Here is a 12,005-nt window from a genome sequence, read left to right as displayed (position 1 = left end):
TGATACTTTTATCCAAGAACTTTGGTCATTTATTCTGAACGCAGGTGGGGAGGGTGTCAGACCTGTGGGCCTTGGCCACCCTTGTGGCGGAGAAGAAACCTGCGATCAGTAAATGGTGGCTAAACAAGATGGATGGGAGCCCGCTTGCCGGGCTCCATAGGCCAGCTCTGAGGGGGGATATGGCAAGCTCTCCACTGGGAGGAAGTGACCACCGGCTGGGGAGGCTAGGGCGACAGATTTTGAGCCTCCCGGGCGACCCGGGGCAGCCTGGTGGTCGAGATGGGCCCCCGGTAATGGCGGACAAGGATAGAAGGGCGGGACCCACCTCTCTAAGGGGCAGGTGCACGGCACTTGGCGTAGGATGCCCAGTTGCGAGATGCGAACCAGATGGTGTTCCTCCCTTATGGTTGGGAAGGTGATGGAGCTGATATGCTCATAAATGTAGTTATGTTATAACTTGTGTTTTTAGATATGCATGTTATTGCTTGTCATGTTTATACAATGTGGTGATTAAACATGGCCTTTTTAACCCCACCTGAATCTCTGGTGATTTCAAATGTGGGGATCTTGCATGTCTAGGGTAGTTGGGCGGCGGGGGCATATCTGGAGGGTCCGGGTCCTATGACAAGCACGGAGAATCACGACACGCGCACTTAGGACCCGGCCTCTCCGGACCCCGCCTGCTCCTGGTCTCTGGTGGTTGGTCGGGCGGACGGGCCAATCGGCGTCCGGCCGACCCATTTCCGCTTCGGCGATATCGCGTGACCCGAGGGTCAGGGGGTGGAGTCTCTGGGCCTATTTAGGGTCAACTCCCTGTGACTGGGGTCTCTGTTCCCGCTATCACTCCTGGATACCTGACTGCTCACGCCGGCACCTGGCCATTCTCGTGATCCGTGCCGGCTTCCCGAAACTCCCACCCACCCGTCCCTTAGATTAATGGTTTGGGGGGCGTTCTGCGGAGAAGAGACCTGCGATCAGTAAATGGTGGCTAAACAAGATGGATGGGAGGGGGGTGGGAGCGACAATGGCACACCGCCCGCAACCATCAGCACCCGCTCGGCACCTAGCTGCACCCTCGCTGGATCTCGAGCCATTGTCGCTCCCACCCCCCTCCTGAGTTCTATGGGGCGTGGATCTATTTCTCTACAAACTCCTAGGTTCCTCGCAAAAGAGGTAAAACCCCACAACTTATGAGTTTGTTTTTTCTTCTTTTTTGCACCATTTTACACATAGTGCTATTTTTAACTTTCACGACCATTGGCAGGGAGGGCCTTAGCGCGCCCCTCCTGTCATTGGCACACTCGCTTACCGGTCCTGATGAAAGCCCAGTAAAATAACACATAGAAAGGCAGAAACATGTTGACCTTCTTTACAGGGTAAACACCAGTATAATGTAATTGGCTAGTTTCCCTTCACATAACCAGTTTTTAATATGTCAGGTTGACCAGTGAATAAAGTTTTTTTTGGTACAACCATTGACATTTTTAACCCCATTATTTTTCACACTTCATCTTCACACAAAAACCTGCTCCGCAGTCTCCTGGCGTCGCAGCACACCGGGGAGGTACTCGATCTCTCCCGGTGGACCCGATGATGAAGCATGTCACCACTAGGGTGAGTGAGGGTTTCCTGAAAAAACAGTGTACTTTTTCATGAAATTGGTCTTACTACCGGACCACTTACAACTGGCCTCAGACTTCACGTGCGACAACCACTTTTCTATATTTCTAATCTCATGGCATGTCAGCGTGGTACTAATGAGTATTTGTACCGTCGTCATGGTGACTTAAAATGTATGCTGAGGAACTTAGGAACTCCCACATGGTTCCTCACTCTCAGCTGTGCTGAGTATGGCTGGGAAGACTTACTTGAATTTCTACGAGAGGCAAATGGAAACATTGAAAATATTGAATTCAAGACACCCGGAGAACTGTGCTCTTTGGATCCAGTGAATGTATGTAGGTACTTCAATCATAGATTTGAAGCTATGATGTCTTTCATCACGAACAAGAAACATCCACCTCTTGGAGAGGTGTTGGATTTCTTATGGAGAAAGGAGTATCAAGCAAGAGGTGCTCCTCATATACATATGCTGCTATGAATCAAAGATGCACCCAAATTTGGAACATATCCGGATGACTTAGTGATGAGTTTCATAGAACAGTATTCTACATGTGCTGTTCCAAAGACAAAGGAAGACAAAAGTCTAAGAGAACAAGTTTTACGGTTTCAAAGCCATCGTTGTGGAAAGTACTGTCGTCGTAAATTCAGAAACAAGAACAAGTACTACACAAAATGTCGTTTTGGATTTCCATGATCGGTGATATCTAAAGGAAGAGTGAACAATTTGATGTCTTCGCTGCGACATAATGTGACAAGGAAATCACCCAAAAATACATACAATTTGAAAAGAAACGAAGAGTCCAAGTACATCAACGACTACAACACAGTGATTTTGTCCATGTGGAATGCTAACATGGATATACAGTTTGTGGCTGACAACTGTATGGCTGTGACTCGGTATGTGACGTCTTACATCACAAAAAAAGAAAAGACAGAACTGAAGGATATGTGGGAGGACATTTCCCATGAAAAGAGCCTCAGTAAGAAGTTGTACAGTTTCAGTCTGAAGATGTTGTCGCATCGAGAAATCGGAGCTTACGAATGTTCTGACCGGTTATCTTCAGCAAGTCTCTATGCCAACTCTAGGTGTATCATTTGGGCGAGTCTTGGTCTTGCTGCAACGCGTAATCGAGTTCTGAAACCTGTACGGGAAATTGAGTATTTGGCGGAGAAGGAGCCAAGCAGTACAGATATTTTGAAGACCAACATGTTGGATACATATTATCCAAATAGAAGCAGACACCTGGAGAATGTTTGTCTGTATGAGGTTCTACAAAATTACATTTTCAAGAGGAACATCAAAGAAGATATTGATGAAGGAGTGTATGCTGTAATTGGAAGTGAGGGATGTCTGGTCAAGCAAAGAAAATGTCAATTGGTAAATCATCGAAAATTGAATTGCGAATCTCCAGAAAGAAAAGAGTTTTTCTATTTAGCTCTTTTGCAACTTTTCAAGCCTTGGCGTGCAGAAAAGGAACTGCTTGGAGATTTCCTCTGTTACGAAGACTCTTTCAATGCAGCCAAGGAGTCCATAGAATGTCCTGTTTTTCCAAAATATCTAGAAATGTTGAATGCAGAAATCGAGCAGGAAGCAACAATTGCAGCCGAGATTGCTAGAGACAGTTCTCAGGACAGTCAGAGTTCTGTTTCATTGAGTCAGGATCCACTAGGAGGACCAGTTATCGAAAATGAAGCTGCCACTGCCATGATTGAAGTGGAAAGAGCCATGGCACATGATCAGGAGGATGCGGTTAACTTAGAAGATTTGGAAAGACAACTCAACGTTGAGAAGAGGAAAATATATGTTGAAGTTACCAACCAAATTGATCATGGATTAAGTCATAAGAAGAAAGAGTGCTCATGTACGTCGTTGAAGCCTGTCCGACTGTACGTGAGTGGAGAAGCAGAAACTGGAAAAAGTTTCCTCATTAAAGCAATTTCATGTTATCTGCAGAAAAGGACTGAGTCATCGCTGTCTTGTGTTGTCACCGCTCCAACTGGACTGGCAGCACATAACATTAAAGGTATTACTTTGAATCGGCTACTGATGCTGCCAGTGGAGCATGATAACAAATTACAATACCACAAGTTATCTGGAGATGCTTGTTGTGAAGTATCTAGAGTCCTGAAGAAGATAAAACTTCTTATCATTGACGAAGTAAGCATGGTTTCCAATGTCATGCTTGCCTTTGTGCCTTTGAGAATGCAGGAAGTTCTTAAAACAGAGTATGATGTGTTATTTGGTGGCAAACACAGCATTGTTTTCGGTGATCTTCTGCAGCTGACACCAGTGAAAGGGCAACCAGTGTTTAAACTGCTTACGCATGAAGATACCAGAAAGTGCCTAGGGAGCATTGGCAATGTTAACATATGGTTAAACTTCAATTATGCTGAGCTGCGTGGAAATATGCGTCAGGCGAAGGATGAAGATTACAAGAATATTCTACAAGATGTTAGAATCGGGAAAGTGACCGAGCGTGGGAAAGAAGCTTTACATGCACGATTACTGTCAAATTTGTATCCAGAAGAAGGCCTTCTGCCAGAAAATATTTTCCAGAAAATTACTGAGGAGAAATCTGGAATATGTTTGATGCCAACTCTTGCAGAATGTTCCATCTTCAACAACAAAATGTTAAATTTACAAAACCAAGAGATTGTGAAACTGGAAGCTATTGACAGAATAGAGCATATGGGAGCAACAATTATTTTGTCTGAGAATTTGAAATCTAAATTGGATTCATTAGAGAAGACTATATCTAAAACTGCTGGTTTTGAAAAGACTCTGAATGTGTGCTTAAATTGCCGTATCATTTTGAGAAGGAATTTACATGTTGAAAGAGGTCTGGTAAATGGATCAATGGGTAATGTTGTTGATTTTGAGAAATACAGAAATAGAGATGGAATTGAATTTTTGAAAAATTAAATTTGATGGCATTGAGGAAGTACAGCTAATTGGTCATTGCACAGCTAGGTTTTTGCTTGTAAAAGACTTATATGTTCGCCATAAGCAATTTCCTGTTTGCTTGGCATATGCGGTGACAATCCATAAATCACAAGGTTTAATTGTAGACAGTGCTTTGGTGAATATTGTCAGTTCTGTGTTCAAAGAGGGTATGGCTTATGTTGCATTGTCACGAGTCAGAACTTTTTCGGGATTGTACTTGATTGAGTGTGATGTCACAAACATTTGTGCGGATCTAGATTGTGTTAAGGAATACAATAGGTTAAGAAGAGAGTATGCGCCACATTTGCCTCAATATCCTTTGTTTGAGAAACGTGTGGTAGGCCGGAAACGAAGAAATGTCACCAATAGTAGAGAGGTTGTAGCAAAAAGACCAAAAGTCGATGAACCCAAAATTGTAAGCAGAAAGAAAATGAATTCTGTTGAAGATGTTGTTGGTTTTCAATTTGAAAATAGTTCTGGTGTCAACTGCTATGCTAATGTAGTGGTTAATGTTGTCTTTTCTCTAGAAACTTTAAAAGAACAGATTGTGATCAATTCGGATCAAGGTTTTTGCTGTATGTTGAATTCTGTGTTAGAGAAATGTAGCGCTGATAGAACAAGAGTAGAAAGTGTGTCTGAAATTCGAAATCTGTTAGACAAATGTTCAGGTCAAACACAATTCTCCCCAAATATTCAGCAAGATTGTCAGGAGTTTTTAATGTATATGCTTGATGTATTGCAAGATGAAGGTGTAGATGTAGATCATCTGTTTGGCCTTTCTTATCAATGGCAGCATGACTGTGAGAATTGTAGGGTATCAAGTACTACTAGTGTACACTCAGAAAGATTTATATATTTAACTTTGCCAGACAGTAAATCAGTATCCTTTAATAAGCTAGTAAAAGCAGCCGATCAAAACATGGAGTGTAGCCAATGTAAGTCTGCAATGCTGTCCACATTATTTATACGAAGATATGGCCAGTATGTCATTTTAATGTTCCAACGATGTAGGCCTGATGGAACAAAATTGACAACTTTAATTAAAAATGTTGTGGCTTCGCAGTTGTCAATATCAGGAAGGACTTTTCTAACTGCAGCAATTATATATCATGACGGTCCTTCAACAACATCAGGACATTACACAACTTATTTGAAGTCTGGAAACGGCTGGTCATTCTGCAATGATTCTGTTTTAACTTTCAAAAAAAGATTGCCTTTTCACCTTAACAATTTTTACCTGGTGTTCTTACAACCAGAATTTTAGGGAAGGAATCTCGGGATTTGCTCTGAGGAATTTCAAGAGGTTCTAATGGCTCCTACACTATATGACCTTGTGGATAAGTGTAGTACAGAGCGAAAACTGTTTGTTTTAATAAGCTAATTCAAGCAGCAGATCAAAACAAGGAGTAGATGTAATGTAAGTCTGCAATGCTGTCCACATTATTTATAGAAACTTATGGGTGAAATGTCATTTTACAATTCCAACTATATAAACCGGATGAAAGTAAGTTGTCAACTCTAATTAAATATGTTTTGGCTACACAGTCGTCGATTTCAGGAAGAACATTTGTAACTGCAGCTATTATATGACATGATGGTCCTTTGACAACATCAGGATATTACACAGCTTATTTGAAATGTAAAAAAGGCTGGTCTTTCGGCAATGATTACCATTTGACTATGAAGCAATGTTGCCTTTTGACTTAAAAAATTCTTACTTTATGTTTTCAGAAGTGAGAATTTAGGGTAGGTAACTGGCCTATAATGATTCTAGGGGTAGATATAATTTAGTGTGCTGTTTTAAATTGCTTTGTGATTAACAGTGCTCAAGAGAATTAAATAATTGTAGTAGTCATAGAGGTAGTGTAAGTGTGCCTCATAGTAAGCAGTATCAGTGTTATAAGAAATGTGGAACATGAGTGAGCAAGAAGGGTGGGATATTACTAGTACAGGATTGTGAAACTGATCTTGGACGTTTTCTTTATGAAAGTTGTGGAAAAAGAAAATGATGGGATTTGCTTAGAAGAATTCCAAGAGTTATAAATGGCCTTGAGGAGAAGTGCGGTAGAGAGCGAGAAGTCATTTATTGTATGTCACATTTTTGTTAAAACAATGGAGCTTTTCTTTCAGAAAGTGGTGGGCAGAAAATAATAACAGCACAACAGAGTATAAGCTGTTCATAGGAGATCCTTTGACGTCATGGAAAGTAAGTTACTTTTGAGGAGTTCTGATTTCTGATTGGTTATATTATATGTTTTTTTTTAAACACAATCATTTTGATTGTGTTTTTTTTCCCCCGCTGTTATATGATGAATACCTTCAACTCACTGTTTTTAGTGAAATTTGATATATTCTGAGAACAGCAAAAATAAACCATTTAATATGTATAATTAATTCTGTACTTTGAATTGTGATTTTTAATATGTACTCATCTAGTCTCATGCTCACTCATCTTTTACTACCTTCTATCAATCCTCTTTAGATACTCACATTGTCTTTTGTTTTATTCTCTTTCACCCTTGTTCTCTAACTGCACTTATCTTTCAAACATTGTTTCCCTATTCTAACTCTGCTTGTTTCTTTTCTCCCTTGCACCCTTTTCCAGCTTTTAGACCCTCTGTTTTGCTTGTCTTTTCCATTTTTCCTCCCTTTGTTTTCTAAATTAAAAATGTTTAGGTTCTCCTTTTTTGGTGCAATCAGTTAGTATAACTCACCCTCACTTACTTATTTTTCTTTCTTGCCTTACTCAGTCTGTATCTGACAGTCTTTCCTTCACTTCTTCTGTCTCCTCTCTCCCTCACACTTTTTTCCTTATTCACCCTTTCCTTATATAGTTTACCTTAGTCACTTTCTTTTAGTATCTTACACATCTTCAATTTAGTTTTCTCTTTCATCCTTCTTTTCTGTCAATGAAACTATCTTCCTTTTTTTTCTCTTAGTAATTTACTGTATTACAATTTCTTTTTGTCTCTGTCTGTCTATCACTGTTTCTTTCTCTTTCTTTCTGCATGTTTATCTCTAACTTTATTTCTTTGTAAAATTGGATGATTTTTAATCTTTTCTTTTGTCTTTTCTAATTTTTAAATACATGTTTTAATATTTTTACAATTTTTGTTCTTTCTTTCACAGATTGAAAGTATAAAAATAACAAGTGACTAAGTTAACGACAATTATAAGGTAGGTGTTTAGTACTCTTTCCGTTACATCTCTATCACATTTAACTTCTATTAGTTCCACTGCTTCATTTCTTTAACCCTCAGTTTCCTGCCTTTGCTACTTCCCTCATTCCTTTTCTATTACTTACGTATTCTACTCCTTCCACTCCTTTTCTCAGTCCCTTTGTTCTCATAGTTCCTCACTCCTGTTCACTCAGTCCATCTCTATTACTCTCACTGTCTCTGTCTCTTCACTCTTTCACTACTTGTTCATTATGTTTTTTCCCTGTAGTTGAAGCACACTATGTTATTTACATTTCTTTGCTGCTTCAATTATTCCTTTTCTGTCACTTCTTCTTTTCTGCTTTCTGTTTTTTCTCTCTGTTATTCCAAATGTTTTAACCTTATTCACTGTCGCACATCTTGTTTTATTCCTATTTACTTTCGCTCACTGTTTTTTTAACACCTTTCCTGTCATGAATTATTTAATATGTGACATCATCAGCAGTGGATTGCGGGTGCGCGATATATACTTAGTGCATCTAACTATATATGCGAATTTCAATGGTTTTGTGTGAGTAAAATAAGGTTTTGTAAATGCTAATCCCTAACTATATATGGTCTATAATCTATGTTTTTTTCAGTAAATTTTCAAGGTTTTGTAAATGCTAATTCCTAACTACATATGGTCTATAACCTATGGTTTTTTCAGTGAATATATATATATATATACATATATGTATATATATATATTCACTGAATAAACCATAGGTTTCACACCAGTTATAGTTAGCTGGAAATTTTACTGACATAAAACCAATGAAATTCCACGTTATAGTTAGTTGGACTCACTATAACCTGTGCGCCTGCAATGCACTGCTGATGACGTCACATATTACATCACTCATGACATGGTCAGTGACATCACTCATGACATCACTGATGACACCATCCAGTGAATGTGTGTCTTTCTGAAAAATAAATATGTTTTATATATGTATATGTAAAGGTCGATGGAAGAATAAATGTTTAAATAAGTGTCTTAATGTATGTTTTTAAAAAAGAAAAATTGATTGGTTAACTGGCTCATTAAGTGTATCTTAGTGAATACATCTAAAAGTGAGACATGTTTAAATATTTAAATATATGTATTAGTGTTTCACTTTGTGTATAAGTGGCTGCATGTGTTTGTGAGTACCTACATGTGTGTATGTGTACAGGTTATTTTTTTTTTTTAATATAAATATGAGTGTCGGTATGGTTTGGTGGGGGTGTTACTTAGCACATAGATGCATCAATGACTGACTCTCTGTTTGTATGTGTTTTGAAGACAGCATATGTAAAGGATTGTATAGGTGGATGAGTGTGTACATGTGTGTGTTAGTGAGTGAATGACTGTCTCACTAGTGTCTTTATCTGTAACGACATACGTTTTAATCTAGTATATGTGAGTATTGATGTATATAAGTGAGTATATGTGAGAATGAGAGATTGAAAGAGTTCTTGTTTAAATAAGTATGTGTTTCTATAAGTGATCGTTTAAGAGAGAAAGTATGTGTAAGTTTCCTTAGAAGTAAGGTGGTAGTGTGTGTATAGCTGTATATGCAAATAAATGGATGTTCAATAGTTTATTTGCATGTGTGAGTATGTGTGTGAGTAACTTTTGGATGACTGTCGGTGTGTAACAAGATGTATCGGTGTTTTTACTACATATGATTTGTGAATATATGTATGAGTGACTATATAGAATTGTTGGTGAATGAGTGGATGTGTATATAGATGGTGGTATTACTGAATTGCTTGTTGTAACTGGTATGTGTATCTCCATTTTTTTGAAAATGGTATTTTCTATTTTAGAATATGTGTTTCAAGGGTTACATTACACTGAAAGGAGGTCTGTCAGCTTGTCACAAGGATCGTGTCATAAGTGATGTCATGAGTGATGTCACTGACAATGTCATGAGTGATGTAATATGTGACGTCATCAGCAGTGCATTGCAGGCGCGCAAGTTATAGTGAGTCCAACTATATATAATGTGGAATTTCATTGGTTTTATGTCAGTAAAATTTCCAGCTAACTATAACTGATGTGAAACCTATGGTTTTTTCAGTGAATTTAATAGGTTTTTTAAATGCTAATTCCTAACTATAACTGGTGTGAAACTTATGGTTTTTTCAGTGAATTTCATAGGTTTTTTAAATACTAATTCCTAACTATAACTGGTCTGAAACCTATGGTTTTTCAGTGAATTTCATAAGTTTTTTAAAAGCTAATTCCAAACTATATATAAGGCCCCAAACCTATGTTTTTTTCAGTGAATTTCAAAGTTTTTTTAATAGCAAATGTCTATAGCTATGAAATGTTATATTTTTGAAAATGAATCCTATATTATATTTCTATTTAAAACAATTTTTTTAATGTATATATATATATTTTTTTTTGCCCTGAAGCGCTCCCGGTGCGCGCCCCGGTGAGCGACCCGGAAAGCGCAGTCTTTTGAAGTGCCCCGGTGCGCGAACTGGGAAGCGTCCCGTTAGCGCCAATGTCGCGAACGAAAACATGATCGTGACGTATAGCGTAGCCGCGTCCGCGTGATACGCACGGCGTAAGCGCACCCGGAAGCACTCGAGCGAATACGATCGCGCAAAGTAAACATCTGACGCGCTTACGCGACTCGGGGCGCGCCACGTAAGCGCGTCGGTCATGTGACCTGAAAATAACACTTTTTATTGGTGCAGAACAGTTTTGGTTTCATAATGATGAAATCCCTGGTCTTGTGACCTGAAAATAACACTTGACATTGGTTCAGGCCTTTTTTTTCCAAATGGTGAAAGACCCCACCTTTTTTCCTTATTCTGACTTTGTCCTTTGACTTAGGAAGACCTGTTTTGCAATCTTTGAGGTATATTTTGTACTTTGAAATGGCTACAGTAGCAGCAGCAGCTAGAGCATCTGCACCACCACCACCACCACAAACACCAAGAGGACCACCACAAGATTACATTTGTGGTCAACAAGAGGAGGAGGAGGAGGAGGAGGAGGAGGAGGAGGGGAGGAGAAGGTGGCTGGAAGAACACAATATCCCATACCAGCCAAGACCACACATTGTATGGGAGTTTTTTTTTATCCCAGAGGGCAAGAAATTAGTCAATGCGGCCAAGGTGACTTGCCTAATCTGTGGCATGGAACTTTCAAGGGGGAAACCCTAATAAAAAATACTCTTTCGGAAACAACACCATGATTCGCCACATGCAGCGCAGCCATCCGATCAACTATTCTGCTGCAGAGGTGAGGGAACTGGCCAGTAACCCACCCCAATCTACAAGCACCACCTCCAAAAGAAAGCAACCCACTCCATCGGGACCAGAGGCAAGGGAGACGATACCTTGCATTCAACCACGGTTTGCGGATTCCCGAATAACATGTATTCATTGTGGTAAGACCATCTCCTATGGTGAACTGAGCATGAAGCTCATCCTCCTTGCTGGGGACAACCACAAATGCCCCAAAAAACCCTAATTTTTCCTTATTTTTTTTTTTGCTCCACTTGAGCCATTTTCAATTCCCTGTTTTTTCGTTTCTCCCCGTAAAAATATTTAAAAAAATATAAAATAGTTCATAAAAGCCAAAAAAAGTACAAAATGTTCCAAAAACACAAAAAAAATATAAAACAACAAAAAGAAGAAAAAAACAGTTCTTTTTAGAACTACCTCCAATTTATAAAAAAAGGCTACATTTTTTTAAAACTCTATCATTCATTATTCCTCATGGTATGCTCCCCGGTACGCTCCCCGGTGCGCGTATCAAATAAAAAAAAAAATATATATATATTTTGCACCGTGGGGCCCTTTTATAGCCCCCACATCAAACCTAGGGGGTCGGGGGGGTCTACCCTGCTCCCTTATGGTCATTTCCCCCTTTTTTTTCCACCTCTTGTGTCTCTATCCTACCGAGACACAAGATGGCGGCCGGTCCGGACTGTTTCAAATGTTTACAGACACCCAAGAGCCAATCAGCTTTCTATGCGCACCTCGCGTGTTGCGCCCGCTACGCTCCCCGGTGCGTGTACCGGGGCGCAGCCATAGATATATACATTTTTTTATCCTAAATTACTCAAAATCCACTGGAGCACATATCTTGAGACAATGCAAAGGCACATCGGGCTACCAGTCCCTACAATTTTGCCAAGTTTGGTGGAAATCCATTCAGCCGTTCGGGCTAAAAGTGAGTTCGACCGCCCTATGGAAATTAACATGGGGAAAACACATTTTGGGACCCCCCT

The sequence above is a fragment of the Lissotriton vulgaris genome, chromosome 1_1 (genome assembly GCF_964263255.1).
Source record: "Lissotriton vulgaris chromosome 1_1, aLisVul1.2, whole genome shotgun sequence".
In the NCBI taxonomy this organism is placed as follows: domain Eukaryota; kingdom Metazoa; phylum Chordata; class Amphibia; order Caudata; family Salamandridae; genus Lissotriton; species Lissotriton vulgaris.
The sequence above is the reverse complement of the archived record's forward strand: the minus strand, read 5'-3'. Positions refer to the sequence as shown.